This window comes from Triticum dicoccoides, chromosome 6A, assembly GCF_002162155.2.
Source record: "Triticum dicoccoides isolate Atlit2015 ecotype Zavitan chromosome 6A, WEW_v2.0, whole genome shotgun sequence".
Lineage (NCBI taxonomy): Eukaryota > Viridiplantae > Streptophyta > Magnoliopsida > Poales > Poaceae > Triticum > Triticum dicoccoides.
Window position 1 is genome coordinate 83,280,277 of NC_041390.1, and position 13,254 is coordinate 83,293,530.

Here is a 13,254-nt window from a genome sequence, read left to right on the forward strand (position 1 = left end):
CTTCGGCAGAGAACTTTGACGTTCTCGATGCCGGCTTCCGGCAGCTTGTTGTCGAGAAGGCTTTTATCTTCAGCAGAGAACTTTGACGTTCTCGATGCCGGCTTCCGGCAAGCTTGTTGCCGAGAAGGCTTTTATCTTCAGCAGAGAACTTTGACGTTCTCGATGCCGGCTTCCGGCAAGCTTGTTGCCGAGAAGGCTTTTATCTTCAGCAGCGAACTTTGACGTTCTCGATGCCGGCTTCCGGCAAGCTTGTTGCCGAGAAGGCTTTTATCTTCAGCAGAGAACTTTGACGTTCTCGATGCCGGCTTCCGGCAAGGTTGTTGCCGAGAAGGCTTATGGCGAAGAACTTCGTCGTTCTTGACACCAAGAAGATTGGTCCTAAGGGCGTTGCCAGCCCCCGGGCCATAACTGCGTTTAAACATGACAAGTGATTAGCATCTGAAGTTCACTTAACTCACTTGCAAATTTTGACTTCTGCTACATATTCCCTATGCCTGCTGGAATGCTTTCCGGTGCGTACGATCCAGGCAGCAGCGCTTGAGGGAACGGGCCCTTAGCGGCTATTCGGGAACGTCGCCTCCCGGAAAGGTTTACCTTCTTGGCTCTAGCACAACCGCACAAGTTGCCGAGCGGACTCGAGGCAACATGGAGCGCAACTAGCCCCGAGAAGGTTCCTTGGCATACAGGTCTATGCAGAAATCTCAAATAAATAGTGCATGGTATCTTCCTGTCCAACCTCTCTTTGTACGTCCACCCTACGCTTTTAGGGAACTTGTCGGCGCAGGCACCTTAGCCACGAGCGCTGATTGCGGGACGTCAGCAGCCTACTGGCGGTGCCGCTACCAACAAGAAACCTTGTCGCAACTAGTCGCAGCTCACTTAAGTTGTTGAGCGGACTCGAAACAAAGTAAGGGCGCAACTAGCTATGAGTTGGTTCCTCCGCGCACAGGTTTTCCATACAAAGAACAAGATCTCCGAGGCGGATAACCTTATATAGAAAGAAAATATCTAAAGTTTCGCATGACTTAGCTTTTCTGTTGCCGCACTGGCGTCGTTCTTTTGGTCGCCTGCTTCTTAGGAGCCATGACGATGAAGAACAGCTGAGCCTTGACGAGGACGGAACGGCTGCCGCCGAAGTCTTCTTCCTCGGTGGCATGTCGATGAAGAAGATGAAGATCTAGCTCGTGTGAACGCCGGATCAGGTTCACACAATCTCGACGCCCCCCTACCTGGCGCGCCCAAGATATCGGGGAAACTGATCCACGAACACCTATGGGGCCGGCGGACCGGGCCCCTTTCGGTTCGGCGGGGGGCGGAGGTCGCACAAAGAGCAGATCGAGGCAAAGCACACAAGCAGTTTACCCAGCTTCGGAGCTCTCCGGAGAGATAACACTCCTACTGCTTCTTGTCTGGTTGTATTATGTTCTTGCTCGTGAGAGCTAAGTGTTTTCTGGCTTACGAATGAGTCGGACCCTCCGAATGAGTCGATCCTCCTCTACGTTGCGCATGGGCCTCCTTTTATACGCTAAAGGGGTCACCGACAGGTGGCAACGTAGAGAAGGGTACAAATGTAAAAAGCGAGGTGGTTGGTACAGTTACTTGTACAGTGCACCCTACCTAACCCCGACGGCAGGGGACAAAGGCATTAAATGCCCGTCTGAGTCGCCCAAACAGTGCAGAAAAGGACCGTTAGGGGCGCCACCGTTCGCCACGATGGTGATCTTGTCAGCTTCGCATGCCACTGCGCACCGCTGGCTGCACAGCCTCCCGCCACGCGCGCCTGGAGAGGCCCCCAGAGCGACACGTTGGTGGATGCGCTGGAGCGTGGGCACAGAGTGGCCGCCTGCCGCGGCAAGCGCCTTGCCGCTGCTGTTATCTTGTCGGGTCCGGAAGCTTGTCGCTCACCGGGCCTCGAGGTACCTTGGTTGGTCTTCCCGGCAAGCTCCTCTTGCCGGGGCCTTGTTGCCTTGCCGGAGCGCGTGGCGCGTCGCGGCAAGTTCCTTGGAGTGCCTTGGTGGGCCTTCCCGGCAAGCTCCTCTTGCCAGGGTCTTGTATCTGTCATCCCTAGCAGGGCAGGATGCTCCTTGCCGGGAAGGTAGCTTGAGTCTTGGTTGCCGATGTAGCGCTTGTCGGCGAAGATGGATCCTCTTTAGCGTAATTGCATACAGCCGTGGTCCATGCCTGGCGGTTAGTGTAGCCCTGGTTTTCACTACACTGACAGGGGATATCGTATATTTTGCTCTCTAAAAATGAACTATTGTGGTGTTGTTCACGTATCAATGTGCCATGTTTTCTATCTAAGAATATGCCACATTTGCTAAATAAACCAGCTCATTAAAGTGATGGACAACTAAATACTTTTTATAGAGCTAAAATTATATATAGGCAACCAAACAACCTTCCCTTTCAAAAAAAGCCAAGCAAACATCTGGGTAACTTCTTGGCGCGGCGGAGCGCCCTTGCCCACTACTACATATTGTGAACCGTCAACTCATACAATTTTGAAGAAAACATGAACTGGATATATGATGCATTTTCTTCAAAGTATGGTATATTTAGTTGGAAAGAATGACATTTTGTCAAGGAAGAAACTGCCTTAAATCCCTTATGATAAGCATGCGGTTGATCTGGGTGCAACTCATATGCACCAGAATACTTGGCTATAGCATGTTTTGTTAGATCCATTCTTAAGAAAATGCATTATTCTTGAAAGGCGGCACGCTCACTGCAGCTTGACCACGTCATCCCTGCCAATGCCGATTAGCTCAGCCTTGGTGGCGGCGGGCTCCTGGACTACCTCAAGCAGGCGCCTGCCGCGGCGGCCGACATGTGAGGTATGCTCTTTGGTACTAACTCTTCATTCTCGACATCTGGCTGTGTCTGTTCCTCATATTGTCTCCAAATACCGGTGCGAAAAGGCTTTCTTCTAGATCTGCTCATTATGGTTCTCCAAATACAATACATTCAATGATATTGTAGTTTTTGTGGGCTTGTTCTTTATAAGAAAATAATTGTACACATAGCACTGTAGTTAGAAGCAGGTCTACGAAGGCATGGCTTCAAAATTCCATATACATGTTTTGTTCCTTTTCCTTTCCATATCTATGGTTTTCATACTAATTTATGTTTTCCCCTCAAGGGAGGACATGTGTATTTGAGAGAGGGTTATGGAAAAGAGGGGGCTGGACTAAGAGGAAGGAGTGGAATCACATGATGTGCATTGCATTTCTGTCTGTGCAATCCAGTTATATACTGATAAGGCTTTATACAATAATAAGCTCCCTATCTGTTGAACATCACAATTAGTACAGAGGCACAAGTCATTTCTAACAATTGAAGATCAAACAAACAATACTGTAGAATTATGCCAATATAAGTTTTTGATGTACATTGAGCTTGTCAGTTTTACTGTCACCTTTAATTTTGGAGACATGGCTAACTATTTTCTCCACTATTTGGCATCTTCCCATGTTCATCTTGACAGTCTGGTTTTCTATGATCTTGTTTTCTATTTGCAAGGGCAAATTATATTTCAATGATACAAATGGATGATGTTAGTTTTGGTATATATGTGGTCAAGAAAGGTTGTCATGTAGTGATGGCCTCAGATTTGTTATGGGGCAGTTTTTTTTAATAGAGCGCTTCTTGCGCACAAGCACTGGAACCATCGGTCTATGACATACATGATTCTCTATAACTTCTACCAGAATGCTTTCTTTGTGTTAATGCTCTTCTAGTACATATTCCCTCCTCTGTGTGTTTCTCATATGATGTAAGCTCAGTATATCTGTGTTACCTTTGTTACCTGTCACCTACAATTTGACTATCCAAATGTATGAATATATGGAAGCATCATCCCGCACTCCCTTTTGGCCTTTTTGGACCTCTTGTAATGTACACTGGTCTAATTAAGTTCTTAATGAATTGATTTAGCCACACTACATATTATGTAACTCTTGTGCTGATAGATTAGAGTACTACTTTCCATTCCATTATCTGCACATCAGTTCCCACAGTAGTTGTTGATATTCTAGAGGACTTACTCATAATAGTCATAATACCCTTCTTTATTGTCTGAGACTATTGAGGCAAAGCTTCAAAATGAGGGCTACAACCTGACACTCTTCTGAAACATAATGGTAGATACCTTGTAACAAAGCCTTGTCCTTTCCTATGTACATTTCTTCACATATAATATCAGTTATGTTTCATGTAGCAGTCTTCTTTGTTAGTAATGTTCCATGTTTCTGTTTACATGTACGTTCATTAATTTTCCCGTTTGAGCCCCCTTAATTAGTAAGGTGAGCTCACAAGCTTGGGTCCTAAACCAAAAGAGCTCGAGAAACTCATCATACATTCCTTCTACAGGACACTAGCAACCTCGGATACAAGTACCCGTGGTGGTTTCTCTGTTCTTAGGAGACATGCTGAAGACTGTCTTCCTCGGACAGTTAGCATTGCAAGCACTTTTTGACTCCACTTGATGTCTACAAAATTTCTGGCTTATTGAATGATATGGTTACTTGCAAGACATGTCGCAGAATCCACATAGAACCGGGTGGCATTTTCCTCACATTTCATGGTGATTTTAATTTGAGCATTCAGCTTGAATACCCTTTAAACTTTCCGTCGTTGTGCTCTTATTGTTTTGGTGTAGCACTTCATGTCACAACTGAATGTTGAATTCTTACCACTGCAGAAACTTCAACATATACTGATTCATTAGATAATGAGTATGTGTGAGCTCTCTTTTTTTCTTTCTGGTTGAATGTTGAATTCTTACCACTGCAGAAACGTGCAACATATACTGATTCATTAGATAATGAGTATGTGTGAACTCTCTCTGTCTTTCCGGTTCTACCTCATGCCATCAGTGTTTTGTGTTTCAGATGCCCTAATCTCCCTTGTATTTAAGCGTCATTTATTTAGCTCTTCTGAAATTTGTCGCCAAAGTAAGTGGAATTGGCGCTTTCAACCTGGCACCGCCCAGATTTCTCTCAAGAGGCGCCACCAGGTGGCGCCCCAACCCCTAGTGTGCATGAAAGGCAGACACACTCCGGCTGAGGTTAACTGTATCTACACACGAAGTCGGGCGAGCACGCAACTGTACACGTTTGTTGGCTGGGCGCAACTACAGTCTATAGTTGTACACCTGCCATCTGCATACAACTTTTTTTTTGCGAGTGTCCGCATACAACTACAATTGCACATTCCTCATTGGCCACACACAAGTACAATTGCACATGCAATACATGGGCTGCTCGATTTTTAAGTTGTAGTATTTATGTTTTTCATATTTATGAAAATATATTAGAACATTAGATCTCATGCAATACATGTTTTAAATTATCGTAACATCTATAGCCATATCTGAAAATGCACATATTTGAAACAACCATCCGAGGGACAGACCCTGTCATGGTGCCCCTTGTTTTGGTGCAGCACAAAACAAGCACACAATATTTAGTCTTTTCTTCACCAAATTAGATCCAACAAGAAAAATGCACATTCTAAAAGCAGCATCTACTTCTCTACGGACATCGCTGAATGCAGAGCTTTATGTCACACAACGACTACTTTTCCGTGTCAAAGACCGCTTAGTGGCCAGTAACGCGCGACTTGAATTTTTTCTATTACACTATACCTTTTTTAAACAAAACTAGATAATTGCCTGTGCCTTGTAAGGATATAAATATTCTAATAGTATGTTAGTTCAGGATTTACCTGCACATATTGACGTGATTATGTAAATAAATGTTTATCAAATCAATGTCATAATTTACCTATCTAAATAAATTTAGTATTTTATTTGGTAAGAACTTACTGAGTTAACAAAAAAACATAAATTTATTTCGTATGTCAATAAAATGTGGGATAGTTAAGACCGTTTCAAGAAAAACCGGTAAAAACAAGAGATCAGAGGGGGAAAATCAAAACAAAGAGAGGAAGAGGAAAACGTAGGTAAGGTTTGATGAAGCACCATGCCTAATAATTGGTGTTTTTTAATCCTATCCCCAACTATGGTGTTATTTTGTAATTTTATCCTAAGCCCAATATAAATTATAGCTATGCCTATTAGAAATACAAATCTCTATCTCTATCTCTACTACTTAAAAACAATCCAAGGTTTCCCCTCTGGTCTTGCGTTCTCCTTTTCTTCCGCCTCCAACCCGTTTGGATTTTTTACCACCTCCCATGATTACAATTTTTTTCTTACCGAAACATTGTTTGCTCACATGTTTATCAATCGTAACCCTTTCCCTCTTCCCGCCTTGCACGAACTGGTGTCTCAGTGAGATCGGGTAGGTGGGCATGCCTCATGCAGGATTTGGTTTGGATGATGCTCCTATCCTGGAGAGCTCGACGCTGAGGGCGATCCACCGCTGCCACTGCCAGCCTTTTGATCCATAGCTGACAAACATGTCTCGAGATCACCATGCGCCTAGGACTTCGTGCACCATGACAAGGGACGTGGCCACTGTGACGATGTTGTGCAGCTCACCTCCAAGCACATGCCCAAGGTAAGCTTGGCTACTCCATAGGCTTTGTGATGAACGTGTTTTCTTCAGTTTTCAGGATGGTCATGTTGACGATTTCAAGAACTTGATTGCAAGGTATGGCTATAGCTATTGGTCATGCAATATTGTGAGGCTTGAAAAACATACTTGTTCGACATAACTTTGATTGTGCTCTCATAGGTAAAACCAAACTCTGTCCAATAAAAAATTGGCATAGCTTAACATGCTCAGAAGGGTAAGCTTATTTCATTGGAGTTATCATGTCCAATATTCAGAAGAGGATATTCATGTTGATGCATTATCCATAATTATTCTCGTTGTAAGGACGTGATTCCAAGGGGGTCATGGAAAGTAAGCAAGCATAAATAATGTTTATTTCCTTAAATTGGTTGAAATTTTCTATGCTAATGATTAATTTATATGCTCGAACTTTCAGGTTTGGATTTACTTTTGTAATGGGAAGCGTGCATCAGTTGTTGCAGAAAAAAATGCATTGCTCATAAAGAAGTATTCTGGGCTTTTGAGATATAAATTCTGGTGTTTAGATATTCTATATTTTAGAACCTAATGTTGCATACCGAGCACTATTTTTGCCAGTTGAAAGCTCCACCGGGTGCCTTCTACAGAGTAGTTAGTTGCCAGACTCCATTGTTATTGTATTTCTTAGCTATTTGAGGCGTATATAATAGTGTAAATGCTTCATAAAATAACAAAAATGTATTGAATGCATAATAGAACTGTATAGCGTTTGCCCTTGGAGAAACCTGTATGGAGTCATATTGTGATCTTCTAGATTTATGTTATGATGTTACAAGCTCAAAATAGTGAGTTTCATTTCACATATTACTATACTAGACTCGGCCTTGTTCACCGTTTTAATGCCTACTGTCGGTGTAAAACTAAAAGCCCAATTTGTTTCCAACTAAGGACCAAAACTGCACTTGGATGATCATTTTCAATAATTTTTTCATTGTTGTTATTTTGTTTTTCATGTTCTAGTAACTACAACCTGATACTTGTTTCTACCTTGATGTTAGGCCCTAGCATGTTGATGCTTTTTTTGAGGGAATGCCATCATGGCTACTTTATTGCATAGGTAATATAGTTACATCATTTACAAGGCATTCAATCAGGAAGTCTGGGGGATCATCCTCCCATTTACAAGCTACATTCTTATCAAAAGCATTCTTTGCTAAACAATGCGCCACTACGTTGGCTTCCCTCAAGCAATGCGAAAACTAAACTAAACCTATTATGCCAGCCAGGATAAAACAATCCGCGTATATTGCTGAAGCTTCGTTCCAGATTCTGTCCTGACCTGAGCATGTGTTCATGACCTCCACCGAATTTGATTCAATTTGGATTGAGTGTAGCCCCATCTCATTTGCTAGCATGAGACACTGTTTCATCGCTAATATTTCTGATGTATAAGCATCAGGTACATGGGGCAACAAGGAACATGCAGCGGCAATAAACACACCATAGCTATCTTGAATCACCACACCTGTGGAACCGCTGAATGTTTCATGATGAAAGGAGGCGTCAACATTCACCTTAATATTTCATCTTGGAGGTTTGCTCCATTTTACCCTAGGATGTTGAAGCTGCTTTGCAGTGAAGGTAAAGATGGTTCTGAGCCAATGGAATCTCTTGGCTGATATGTACAAGTCTACATGGATGGTGATATCCATTTTTTTGTTTGGTTAGAGGGACAATATGTGATGGGATTACTCCATGTTATTTTTTTTGAATCCCCGCCCCTCCTCCTCCCTTGCCGTCGCCAGAGGGCACGGCCGGGCGAAGCCTGGCCGGCGCCGCCAGCGGCGAGGCCTCCTCGTCTTCCCTCCCAGCGGCCTTGGCGCAGGCCAACGCGGCTGGATCGGGGTGCCTCGCTATCCCAGGGCGAGGCGGCACTGCGGCGCGGCGGCGTGGTGATGGCGCTGCGCGTGGCGGTGGTGCGACGGGCTGGGCGTCGGAGGACGCGTCAGTGCGTGGAGCGGTGGGGGGCGGCGAGCGGATGGTGCGGGCGGTCCTGGCGGCGGGCGGATCTGGCGTAACGGCGGTCGCGTTGAGGCAGAGCGTCGGTGGCGGGCTCCGATGGCCTGGGCCGGCTCCTGGCTGGGCGCTGCGATGGTGTGGCTCGCGGGCGATAAGGACCTGCGGGCGGCCGCCCCTGCTCTGGCTTCAGGCTGGTGGGCGTGGTGGCGCAGTGGTGGTGGCTGGCGGGGCGTGTTGGTCGAGTCCGTGTCAGAGTCTTCCTGGTCGGGCGCTCGGACGTCGGCGGACGGCGCAAGGAGACATCTCCGGTGAGCTCTCATGGCTGCAGCTGCGGGTCGGTTTGGTCTCCCTCGTCGGCGGGCTCGCGGTTGCTGATGGCCTCGCGGAGATGTGTGTCTTCTACCATGGTGGGGCGACATGGGGATGCTCGCGGGGGAGCTTGGTAGGAGGGATAGGTGGCCTCGATGCGGTCGCGCCACCTATCGCCGGCACGGTTTGCCAGTCCGGATCCGTCAGCTCCTCCTTCTTCCCCTTTCCCCTTGTTCGGCGGGGAGCTTGGTTGGAGGGATGGGTGGCCTCGATGCGGTCGCGTCACCCGTCGCCGGCACGGTTTGCCAGTCCGGATTCGTCCGCTCCCCTTTCTCCCCCTCTCCTCAGCCGCGGGCGGGTTGGCGCAGGTTTACCAGTGGAGCATCTGTGGGTGGTTCCGTCGGTCGAGGGCCATCGGTTGGTCCGAAGCTGGGGCCTTTGTGTAGGTCTTGGGGTTGTCTGGTTGCAGGGCGGCGGCTCTGGCGGCGGGAGGCGCGATGTTCGTGGGTGGAGCGTGCGTCTCAGGTGCGGGCAGGCAACCATGGCCGTGTGGGTGGCGTGGTTGCGGGTGGTTGGCGGAGTTCAGGTTCAACGGTGGGGTGTGAGTGTCGGGGTACACCACCTGTCCAGTACTTTGTCTGGCCGACGGTGGTGGTGGCCTTTGCCGCCGTACCCTTCTTGAAGGCTCCGTCGCGGCGTTTCCACTCTTGTCGTCTTGCTCCGGGTGAAAACCTGATATTCGCTGATTGGGCGGTGGCGGCTATCCATGGTCGTATCCTTCTTGGAGGCACCGCTTTGGAGGCCTCGCTTTGTTTTGGTCCGGTTCACCTCTCTATTGGTAGTCAGTGGGGTGGTGTGTCGGTGCCTGGCACCTTTGTATCTTGCCTTGGGTGTGTGCGGTGTGTGCGTTGTTCGGTATCTCGGATGTACTCAGTGATGTTTGCTTTATAATATAAAGTGGGGAAAACCCTTTTTCGGTAACACAATACAGACGCAAGTGCTCATATACACGCACACACACCCACCCCTATGAACGCACACACACACCCTACCCCTATGAGCACCTCTGAAAGATTGAGCCGACATATTATCTTGAAATTTCCGTAGTCGCCGTAGGCCCCTCGTCGTCAACGGGGGCGTCTCCTCCCACTGAATGCGCATCATCGGAAATCCTAAAATAAATTCAGGAACAAATGCGAGCACCAGGGCTTGAACCCTGATGGGCTGGGGATACCACAGTCCCCTGACCATCCAACCACTGTTATAGGAACAATTCATGTGTGTGATATCTACAAGAGGATACTATTTTTTATACTAGAAGTCTAGAATAGACAAGATGGTAAGTATAATTCATGGGGCTTTACAGAGTCACCATTCCATTGTTTTGCTAGAAGATGGACATGGAATTTATTACCTACCAAATCCTCTTCAAAAGGCACCACACTACCAATAGTTAGTAACAATCTTGGTTTATTTTGCACTTTTCAGATGACATTTTGCTCCTGATCATGAACCCTGGATTAGGGCGTATAGTAATGCAGAAACTGTATGCTTCTATGTACATATATAGAATGAATTACAACCATATGATTTTAAGCCAGAGTTTTGATCAAGTTTAGCCAAAACAACATTAAAACAAGGAGAAACCTTTGTTTCTTCTGAATACGCATAAAAAGCATATCATACATTTATAGAATGAAGAGGGTATAGACACCCATCCACGAGTTTACAATAGTGCGACTGCTCGCAATACATCCACCTAGACAGCCGATGAAAAATCAGTTTCAAATCCTCTTTGAACTTGCCCGCTAATTGACACAACTCCTCCACTAGGACCTTATCAATGACATCGACCACAAATAGCGAGACATTCTCAAACACAATATTTTTCTGATGTTTTCCATATCTCCCACATCACCAGGGTCACGAGTGTCTACCGATTTTTCTTGAGTTTCTGCATGGGGCTCAGCATCCCAACAGGCAATCATCCATCCCTGCGTCTATTCTCTATTACCCAAGTCGACATCACTTCATACTAGATCGATCGTGCAAAGACGCAGGAAACCACTGGGTGGTCAATGCTTTCTTGTTCCTTGTCACAAAGCGGGCAAGCTTCCTGATGCGAAGTCCTCGGCTAGCTAGTCGATCAGAGGTCCAAAACCTGTTAGGGAGGGCAAGCTCGGAGAAGAAATTGCATCGTAGGGGCCCTCTAGATTGGCAAGTGAGCGGATTAAGATCCCGAGGGTTCCCAAGTCTAGCGCACCGATTCCTAGATTCACTCATGAAGAACCACTGGGGAGATTGCGTCCCTCAATGAAAATTACTCTCCTAGCTTCGTGGCCTCCAGATTTGGCCCCAAATCAAGCGGCCATGCCAGGTGCATGGTGTCATGAACTATCCTGGTGGCCCGCACCCAAGGTCTGATCCTCTTTTAAAGGCGTGGGCCGAATTCCTGGAACCAAAATCCATGCAATCTCATGTCTTCCCAAAAGAACGATGTTCTACCATCTTGGGATAGGAAGTGGGAGTTTTGGGTGTGAACACTTTTAATCCTTTGACAGCGTGTTTGGTAGTTTAAGGGAAAGGGATTGGGAATTTATGAGAGGGAGTTGGCTGAGGGATTAGGCTTGGGAAGTGGCAAGTTAGTCCCAGTAATTTGGTATGGGGTGGGGTTATTTATGGGAATAATTTCCATGAACAAAGAAAATAAAGGGTAGGTTACGTGAGATGTGCTCCTATTTGGCGTTGCATCTGCAGATCAGGGAGTAGTTAGAGTTGGCCGGTTAGTTTGGAGGAATTTTGTTGCGGGAGGTGGGCCACCAAATATGTAATGATATGTTTTTAGACGTATAATTCCCATTCCTCCGTTGAATTACCAGGGTGCCCCTGGGTAGAGATCGATGGGAGTTGGCCCTCCTAATTCCCCTTCCCCTTCCCTTGCTAATTCCCAAACCCCTGAACCAATCAACGTATTTTTAGTCTTACTAATCTTAAACTCCCATTCCCTACCCCAACTCTCCCAACCAAACACGCTGTGATTGTTTGGGGGTAACGGGAGTTAAAGAGGGAATAGGGAGGGGAATTCATGTATTAAACTCCCTCAAATTACTTACCTGGGGGAGGCCTGGTAATTCAGATGGAGAAAGGGAATTAGCATTTAACTCTCATTCCATTTCCCTTGGATTGCCAAACAAGTTGTAAGGTCTAGAGGTGTCAGTTCCCAGCAGCCACCAATAACAATGTTCAACCATATGAAATTAGGGAGTCCAAGCGCACCAGTCCATTTGGGCAATTTTTCAACCATCTAAAAATTTAAGGAGAAACATGTTTTTTTGAAAAGGAGGATCACCCTGGCCTCTGCATCTAGGCGATGCATGCAACTATTTCATTAATTTTTCACAAAGACCTTATAAAGTAGTACATCAGGTAGTCTGAAACCACTATCTTAGCAACAACTGTCGCTACTCCTATCCACTTGATGAAGGGATGCCGATAGTCCGAGCCTAATACCAAATAGACATCACACCAAAGCCTAACATCTAAAGCGAAGGCCCCAACCGAGCCACATACTGGGTTTGGGGTACAAACCGGTCCAACGCACTCTCATGTGTCATCGTCGTCATCTTCCACCAATCCATCTTTAGAGCAGAAACTAACGCACCGACTTTGCCAGGCCTCTCTGCCATCGACGCCACCATGACGCCAGACAACTTCCTCCTCCTGCGCGAGTCCATCTCTATGCATCGGATGCCGAGTCTCCACTGTGCCATGCCGTCGAGATCCGCCGCCATCAATGAGTAAGATGAAGCACCGCTCCACTAAAGAAGCCGTCCACTGGTCCCTCAAGCTCATTTACACCTCCACGAATGACGCCCCCAAGGGGGAAACGACACCAGAGCACCGCCGTCATCCAATCTACTGATCTAGGGTCTCCCCCGGAGGTAGCTGATAGAGGTCTGGAGCTTCTCCATGGCAACGCCTTCAAGAAGATAATGACACAAAAGAGTGCCGCCATCTCCGGTCTTGGCAACAAGACGAGGACTAGGTTTTTACTCGGATCTGCTCAACGAACCTCCATCTCGCATCGTGCGCACAAACCACGACCGATTTCCGTCGCCTCGGAGCGATCAAGCCACTCTGGACAGATCAGATCTGACCGAAGGGCCAACCATGTCCACAACTGACCAGTGCACCAAAGCCCTCCATGCCGCCGCCGATCCGAGGTGCCACAACGCCACGGCCATCCGCCGTGGAGGCTCGGATCCAGGGCGCACTTCTGCTTGCCCGGTTGCCCCGTGCCACCCTCGTGCGCGAGAAGGAGAGTCTCCTCCACCACCGCCATCAGCCGTCGGGCTTAGCCCGGCTGCTTCCTCCGGTGGCGACAGAGGGGAGGGATGGGAGGGGGAGTGACCGGCGACTAAGGTTGGGG

General features: G+C 47.2%; 2 long non-coding RNA genes across 2 annotated transcripts; both read left to right on the forward strand.

Annotated features, from left to right (window-relative positions):
- The first annotated feature begins 2,104 nt into the window (after positions 1-2,104).
- On the forward strand, positions 2,105-4,622 carry LOC119315155. Its single transcript, XR_005152599.1, has 2 exons — positions 2,105-2,834; positions 4,369-4,622. It is a non-coding gene; the product is annotated as an uncharacterized LOC119315155 (long non-coding RNA).
- Positions 4,623-6,497: 1,875 nt separating this feature from the next.
- Positions 6,498-7,184, forward strand: LOC119315157. Its single transcript, XR_005152601.1, has 3 exons — positions 6,498-6,614; positions 6,699-6,869; positions 6,955-7,184. It is a non-coding gene; the product is annotated as an uncharacterized LOC119315157 (long non-coding RNA).
- Positions 7,185-13,254: the final 6,070 nt, after the last annotated feature.